Consider the following 9,290-nt stretch of genomic DNA (forward strand, 5'->3'; position numbering starts at 1 on the left):
GCAATTAATTCTAAATACTTTGATATAAAATACATTCATTTAGTCTTTTTCACAAAAAAAATCAAGTTTAAAATAGAAAATAATTCATAGATGACATTTTTAGTCTTAGTTACGAAAAAAAGTTGAAGTTGGCAAGAAATTTTCTAGTTTTGATATATTTTTGCAGAAAATGCACAACATTTAACCAAATTGCTATTAATTGGCCGCGACAGAATTAAATTTCCAAATTTGATTTTTGGACTTAATTTTCTCACCAATCTTGCAAAATTAGGGCAGCCCAACATTCCTCACCTTCAAAGCTAGTGTGAATCCTGTATTCATCAATCTCTTAGTTTCTTTATTTTGTTCTTCTTTGTATTGGTATAGTTTCAATTTAATTCATGTATCTATCTCATCCCGTTTTTCAACAACTTAGTTGAAATTGTTCTCCATTTCAAATTTATTTACTACCCCTTTAATTCTTTAGTTTTGGCAGTAGTAATTTTTTTGTTTACATTATGTTTAGTTTGTCTTTAAGATTAATCTTGTAAGTTCAAGTTTTTGTTTTTATTTTCGCATTCGTCTTTCCCTATCTCCTTTTCTTAATCCATTTCATATGAAAGTTGGAATGTTAAGGCTGGATTTTCACTTGAAAAATTGAAATCCAATATCGATTGAGATGGGTTTACAGGGATCTTTTTCAAGTTTTTGAATTAGTTAATTTTTTTTTTTGCACATTATTGCTTAACTTTTCACTAATTTTCAGCATCTTAATATGCTGTTTTGGCTGAAATTTTGTGTCTTTTCCTTACTAATATTCCCCAATTATGCATTGCACTTTCCTTCTCTAAGTTTGACTGTCATCGAATTATTTCTGTCATTTAAGTTTCCATTTAAAGTTTCTTTATTAATGTTATGGGTTGTAATTTTTTTATTTAACATTATGTCCATCTTCTCTAATTTAATTTTGTATTTTATCGTCTTAATTATGAACTAATTTAATTGTGGGGAATTAAATATGTGATTGCCAAAAATATAGAAGTAGAAGCCTAACATGTAAAGGGAAATTAGAACTTATTTTTTCAATGCTAGGTTTGCTTTTATTGATTTGAAGTTTTACTATTGGCTTAGGTTGATCCCCTAATTAATGTACTCAAAATCTTGACTAATACTGAAAGGGTTAGATTAGGTTTGAAATAAATAAAAGCAATATAGGAGAGAAGCTTAGACATAAGACCTTACTTTCAACCTAGACATAGAGCTGAACTTATAAAATAAAAAAGTTTGTTTTAAATCACTCAAGTTATATTAGCCATATAAATATAGATTTGAAGACTTAACCTTCTAAAGATGCTTCATAAAAGATCGAATAGGTATACAATCTTATTTATCTTGTCCATTGTGTGGTTGATTCTAATTTATATTTGCATATTAAACTATAACTCTTTAAACTAGGCATGATCGTATTTAAATCTCTCTTCCCCCATAATTGAGTTTTAGTTAATTCCATCTTTTACTTCTTGTTTTATCAATTCCAAAACTCATCATTACATTTTTTTTATTACTTGGTTACTACAATTACAATTTTGAGGAAGATTTTTGTTGTTTAAAAATTTTGTTGAAAAATTATTCCCCTGGAGACTGTTTGGATTTATTCCAAATTTTACTATTTATCGGTAGTGTTCACTTGCATTAGACTAGAGATTTTTCTTTAAAAGAATTTTGTAAACGCGCATTTTAGTCCATTAGAAATAGATACTATTTTAGGATGAGTTATAATAGTATATATTTGGGATATATGCTATTTTAATTTGGGTAGAAATTAGTATAGTAATAAAGATAGTCTTGAAATTGTAATTTTGCAGTTAATTCTATGTTATAATAGTTGGGAATATCAACTATTATAATTGGATACCCAAACAATAGCTCACTCCACACACTTAAAATTGGGGTTTGAATACCCTCTTAATCTCTAAATATTTTTAAATAAGTTTAAAAAGTCATCGAGTAATTTCTTTTTACTACAAAATAGTGGGTTTCAATGACATTAGAGTGAAACCAAATTGGGTTTGGAGGGGAAAAAATGTCATAAAAAAACCCATTTTTGACAGGAAAAAAAAATGCAAATTTCGGATATCATATTTTCCATGACAGTTTTTCTATGTGACAAAGTTATAACATTTTTTTCATTAAACTATAATAATAATTATTTTAATTCAAAAATATAAGTTAAATAAAGGGATTTTTTTAAATATAAAAATATTTTAAAATATTTATACTTTGTACCAATAAGTTTCACTATGCCTCGAAAAAGATCTTCCCTATCTCGAAGATGTTCTCCCCTCCCGCCGTCTGTCCCATCACCACCGAGGATCGTTCCGTTGCTGGCTCATTGTTCGTGCTCCGGTGGTCTTCACCGCCGAGGATCGTTCGTTGTTTTTATTTTTGGTAAGATTCCTCCTTGATTAGTAATAGACCTTTTGTTATCATTTTAATGGAATGAATCTCCCATTTTTACATGGTTGTTGGTGCCGTTTCAGGAGAGTTAAAATTTTTTTGGGCTTTGGAAGTAACTTGGGGTGAACTATTTTTTCTAATTTGGACACTTTTATGGGTTTGGAAGTTTTTGGTTGAAATTTCTTTTTCTTTCTTTTCTTTCTTTTTTTGGGACTTTGGAGGTGAGTTAAAAAAAAGCATGAAATTTTTCATGGAAGAAGTTGATTTTGCTGGGAAATTTAGTACTAATTCAAGGGTGGGTGAGAAAATAACTGGATTTGGAACTTGATCTTCTTTTTTAACTTTGATCTCTACATTAATCTTTACATAATATTGTACTCAACAAAAAAAAAAAAAAAAATCTCTACGTTATATTATTTTTAATAAATTTACTAACTGATAACAAAATTTAATAGAAAAAAACTAATTACTTAAAACTATTTTAATAATAAAGTTCTACCTTCATCCACCATGTTTACTCAAATTTAATAAAAAATCTAACTAAAAATCTCTACATTATATTATTTTTAATAAATCTTAGATTTGTTTATGCTACATTCAGTTGAAAAACATATACATTTACACAACTGCACAGTAGAAAAATTAAGAAAATAGCAATCTATTGGTTCTCAAAATTATTATCAAATGTAGTTTTGTGCTTTGATGCTTTGAGTTTAATGTGGTGTTTTGTTTCTCTTCAACTTTTTACTTGTATGTTTAACTTAGATGTCCATTATGACCTCCATAGTATAAGTAGAATGTCACTTAGATCCACATAATAACCATCTTGGAGAATCTATGGGTACTTCTTCTAAATTAGATCTTTAGTGTATGAATGATAATTTAATTCTCTTCTCACACGGTCCCAATTTTCTTTAACCAAACTATTTATCATTATTTTTTTTGTAACTAGGTTTGTTTAGGGGCTAATTACCAAGAATTAAGTTTTCTAATATTGTACAATGGACAAATCATGGGTGATGGAAAATAAGATGTCTAGAGAATATGAGGTAGGAGTGGAAACATTCATTGAATTTAGTTTACATCATGGCAATGGCTTCAACTCAGTTAGATGTCCATGTTTGAAATGTGAGAATCGTGTGTTTAATGATGTTGCAATAATTAGGTATTACCAGTACACCAATGGAATTGATCAAAGTTATAAAGTATGGTTTTAGCATGGTGAGACTTTGACCGCAGAGAAATTGAAAACATGGTATCTTAGTGTCAATAATCTAACATGACTTATTTCAGATACAGAGTTAAATGAGATTAATTTATTTTCGCACACTCATTGTAATGCAAAAAAAGGTAGGTGAATGAGGTAAAAACGAAATATGTAAGTAAACTTTTGTTTTTATCATTATTAATTATCTTATTCTACAACATATTAATGCTATTACATAATTATGTTATAGGATGAATGGCGGCATTAAAAACGGTTTCTATCACAAGAAGGGGGTTGCATAAGTTGGGGGCATGTAAAAAGATAGGGTTGTGGACCCAGACCAAAAAATGCTAGAAATGAAGCAAGTTACCAAAATGAAAAAGAAACAAATGCACAAATTGTACATTTGTGAAGTATAGTTACATCCCAACAAGCCATAATTGAAGAAATCTTAAGAAAGTTGCCAAGTTAAGAAGTTACATCTAACATGAAAAGAAGTTCAGAACAATTTAACGACAATGAACATGTATTTTTTACAAGTCAAGTAGGTGTTTTGCTTAAAATTCTAATTTTGATAAGAAATGTTGGATTAGATTAGTATATGCAAACTTGGTATAACTGAATTGCTATGACTATCCTGCGGTTATGGTAGTCATAGATTAGTTTATTATGATTTAAGAAGTCATTGCTTAAGTTTTTGGTTTGTTTGAGTTACTTTGATGATTCTTATTCTTATACCCTTTTGGAAGGAGCTTCCATAATTTGTTTTCATGACAATGTGTTCACGGTCATGGGTAGAATATGTGTTTTCCTTCTATGTTATTAAATTTTCTTGAATTTGAAAGGTATTAGAATGGTTTGGTGTTTGTTTTAGAACATGGTTGTGCTTTTGATTAGTCATTGCTTAAGGTTTTATTATGTTTGAGTTATTTTGATGGGTTTTGTTCAATTCTTTATTCTCATATGCTTATATATTTCACTTCTTTATTTGTCAGATTTGATGTCTCGATGGTCTTCAAGACAAAATTTGAAGTTGAATTTTGATGGAAATGGAAAGAGTTTTGGGGTTGGTACTTTATACTTTTGTTTCAGAATGATGTTAGCTTCAATGACCTTTTGTTGAACTTTTGTTATGCAAATTTGTGATAGCTAGTGTCGGTACTAATTTTATTCATCTTTTAGTTGATGTAACTTGACAATTATAACTTAGGTTGATATTACTTGAACTCATTAGAAAATTAACGAAGTTTGTTGATATAACTTGTCATGTAAACTTGTGCTAAGTTGGTAATGCTTCATTTTGTTTCAATGATAGTATTGGAAATGTGCATCTTTACTTGTAATTTTTGGTTTAAATATAAATTGATTAGTTGATTCATAATTTGTTCAAAAGATTATTATATTTTAAAATTTTATAACAAGTTTATTTATTAAATCATATATTATTCTTTTAATTACTAAAATACTTTTACCGATATTTTCTATAACGTCAGTAATCTTAGTTTTAAAAATAGTAGCTTTTATAATGACACAAAATATTAATTTTACCGCCGCTTAAATATGTTGTAAAAAAATACTTGAAAAGACCACAAATAAACATTTAGCAATCGTTTTATATGTTCCTAAAACTTAACTTTTAGTGGCACATTTTTGAGGTCGCTGTATATAACAAATAGTAATAAACATGCTTCTAAAAGTGTGCATTTAGCGATGCATACATGTCAATAAAAGTAGCCTTTTAGCGGCGCACTATAAATGCATCGCTAAACCCTTTAGCTATGTAGATACATCAACATTCTTAGCGATGCGATAGTGGCGCGTTTGGAGCTTTACCAATACGTTTTATTCGTTACTAAAAGTTGATTTTCTTGTAGTACATTAATCTACTCGCCTTCCTCTCTTTTTCTTTTCTTATTTAGAAAAAAGTTACATATGATCATTTACTAATTATGCTATTTTTAAAAATTATTTTTGGAAGAACAATACTTTCATATAAGAGAGTTTTACATAATAAGTAACCGTCTAAATTGATTCACATATGAAAGTTTAGATTTAGGGTTTTAGCTGATACAACCTAATGTTCAGGGATACGGTATATGTATAAAGTGATTTTCCCTTGAAATAATCTACATAATAATTAAAATAACGACTAAATCTTATTTTGGTCCTTAAACTTTCAAATTTATTCTCTTTTAGTTCTTAAACATTGAAATGGCTGATTTTAGTTAATGAAATTCCATATTTTTGTTTCACTTTTGTCCTGAAATTTCATAATATCTAATTTATTCTTTAAACTTTTCTAAAAACAACCATTTTGTCTCTACAAAAAATCCACATCATTTTGAGTCCTTGCTATATTGTTTTCTATCTAATTTTTTCACTGTCCAATGTTCGTCTATAACCTATATGTCGCTTCTTCTTTTTCTTCATTTTCTTCATTTTATGGTCACAATTTATACATAAAAAAAGGGCTAGAACAAGTTTTTATTTCCTTAATAAATTGGGGAAAGGAAAAAAGAGGAGAAAAAGGAGAAAAAAAAAAAAAAAAAAAAAGGAGAAAGAGAAGAAGAAATAGCGTGGCAGCGACCATGGATGGAGGAGAAACTTGAATTTAAGGAAGGATGCAAGGAGGTAAAAATAATTGGAGAAAGAACAAAATATATTTTAAAAAACTAATATATTTATTGTGCTCAAAAAAATTTATTACGTCAGCTTGAATTATTACATTATTTTAATTATTACATTTAACAAAAAAAAAAAAAAAAAAAAGACTAAGAACAAAGAACCAAAATTCTCCCAAATTCAATGCTTGGCTCATGAACAAAAATACTACCAAATTCAAACCTTAAAGGACATTTGGTTTAAGATTTTCTAGATGTTTGGGAATAAATGATGCTTGAGAATAAAATATTTGAGAATAGGATATTTGGGAATAAAAAATAATTGTGTTTGTATTTAATTTATGAAATTAAGCATGAAAATCTTATTATAATTACAATAGATTAATAATTTAAAGAATAAATAATATTCAGTATATCAATAAAAAGTTAATTAATTATGAATCAATAATAATTTTAATTATAAATATTTGACGATTGAGTAATTTTATGATTAAAATTAAGCGATTAATACATTTAATGAACGTCATACTAATTATAATCTAACACTTAATCATTTTTTATTATTAATTAAGTTCAACATTAGTAATTTTATTTTAATTAAATAATATAAGAAATATATTTTAATGGACAATATATTATATTAAAATGTGAAGAAAATGAGATAAAAATATGATATATTAATAAAGAATACTAAAAAGTGTTGTTTATAAATATGATATGTTAATAATGAGTGGAGTAATAAAAATTAATTACAATAAATAATTAACTTCTTTATAAATAATCAGTTGATGATTATATGTTCATAATGAATGATCAAATTAAAATTAATCTCCATAAATTAATTGATTATTAAAAAAGTAAAGTAATAAATAATTTCAATTAAATATATTTTAGATATTATTCTTAAGATTGGTGTCCTAATTCTCTCGGTTGTCTCTAGTTTGTAAACATCTTGCACACATATTGTTATAATAAAATAAATGTTATTTTATAAGCATTTACTCAAATCTAATTAACTAGTATCTGTGGTTATTTCATGTATCTTAAACATGTATGTGAGACATACTAGTGGATCATTGCCTTAAGTAATAACCTAAATGGTCTATAATAGATGGATAAAGGAGGGATACCTTATCCTGTTGACACTATGGATACGACCCACTTTGTAGATGTTTACAAGAGTTGTAAAGTGCTACAAATAGTTTGAACTGACCATTCATATGAGGGACATGCGAGCGGGGGTGTCCTATACAAAGAGTTTGTATAAGACCAGACCACGAGATGATTAGTCTCTTTATATAACGTCGTTGATAACTGAGACTTACATTTCACTAAAATGACCATAGGTGACATGATCTTAATCTTGAGTTAGGAACTCTTGCCTATGAGGGCGGTCCTTTGATTTGTATGGGTGAGAGTGGCTAGATTGCTGACTCAACAAGCCTATTATTTTAGGGATTCGTTTGATTGGGGAGCTGGGAACTCAGCTGCACAAAATGGAATTCACTCCTTCCCCGAAGCAGGAATAAATAGATAAATTGCTCTCTTAAGGGCTGATTCCAGATCTTGAACATAATGGTCACACCCTCTCTTTAGAAGAGATGACTTAGTCATAGTAGGACTATGACTTATTGTTCATTAGAGGAATCAGTGGTACTTAAGGAGTTAGATGTAAATACACGGGGCAAAACAATGAATTGGCCTAGTTGTACTTATGAGCGATTTGTGAAGGGTCATCGCACTGTTGATTGGTTATATGGACACAGAAATATATCTGTACTGCGAAGAATGCAGTTGTCGGTCTTTAGTAGAGTGACCAACAGTTAACGGATGGTGGATCTCATGATTAAAAAGTTTAATAAATTATTCACGTACTGTTGGAGCTTCAAGCTACAGGTCCATGAGGTCCCCTTGGTAGCTCAATGGGTTCAAGTTGAGAATCAGATTTTGAGTTAATTTGACAAATTAACAAGAGAAAATTCAATTATATGTGATATAATTGATATGATGTATTAGATACATTGAATGGAGGAATTGATATAAATATGATTTATATTAAATACCATAAAATAGAAAAAGAACTATGGTTTATATGTTTCATATGATGAAATATTAAAACTATAGGTTGTAAATATAATATGATAAGTTGGTTATTATATCTATTTATAACATATTAATTATATGATAATTAATTACTTTTTTTCTCTAATAACCAAGTTGAGTGGGAGGTTATTGGAGGTTTTATGGTAACTGTGAGATAAAAAGGAAAATGGTTTTCCAAAATTAGATTGATGATTCATTCGGATTAATCACACGAAAAGGCTATCAAGTAAAAATGTTTTACTAAGCAATAGCATAGAGAGCATACATGATCAAGCTACGAGTTTACTATATGATAGTTACTCGCTTAATCATCGCTACACGATCGAGTAGCAAAGCTATACGATAGGCTTCATCTTCTAAACGATCGAGTACACCTTTATCTCCCACTTACTTGGTCGTATACCTCCTGCTTTCTTCAATCCAAAATCATACAGAGCCCACAACTGTTGGATTCTCACACTGAGAATACCAAGGTAACACTTGTGGTAGTGTTCCTGTTCAGTTCGAGGATTGAATTGGATTCGATTGGGATCGCGGCTCATTCAGACGTTCGTTGAGATCATGTTCTGTTCGTTGCATTTGTGTGCTTCTTTGGACACATTGGAAATTGATTGAGGGATCTTCTTCAAAGGTTCACATACTCTATCCCTTCTATCTTCTTATAGCATGTTGTAATTTATAATTATGCATAATTTGTTTGTTTTCGTTTAGACTGTAATTGTTGCATTCATTCTGAATGAGATTTGGAATGATCCATTTCCGTTGTTCAAAGGATCTCTATTTAGATTTCCTTCAATTATTAGTTAATAAATTAATAATTTATGTAAAAAATAATTCTATTCATTTAATAATTTTTTATTATAAAATAAGTTAAGTAAATATTTTAATAGATCATTATTGATTTATTAAAATAAATATTTATT

The 9,290-nt window shown here is 28.5% G+C and overlaps 1 long non-coding RNA gene across 1 annotated transcript; it reads left to right on the top strand.

Moving 5' to 3' along the window:
• Positions 1 to 2,273: 2,273 nt before the first annotated feature.
• Positions 2,274 to 4,967, top strand: LOC120076347. The gene is made up of 2 exons (XR_005481499.1): positions 2,274 to 2,427; positions 4,639 to 4,967. It is a non-coding gene; the product is annotated as an uncharacterized LOC120076347 (long non-coding RNA).
• Positions 4,968 to 9,290: the final 4,323 nt, after the last annotated feature.

Source organism: Benincasa hispida, chromosome 4 (genome assembly GCF_009727055.1).
Source record: "Benincasa hispida cultivar B227 chromosome 4, ASM972705v1, whole genome shotgun sequence".
In the NCBI taxonomy this organism is placed as follows: domain Eukaryota; kingdom Viridiplantae; phylum Streptophyta; class Magnoliopsida; order Cucurbitales; family Cucurbitaceae; genus Benincasa; species Benincasa hispida.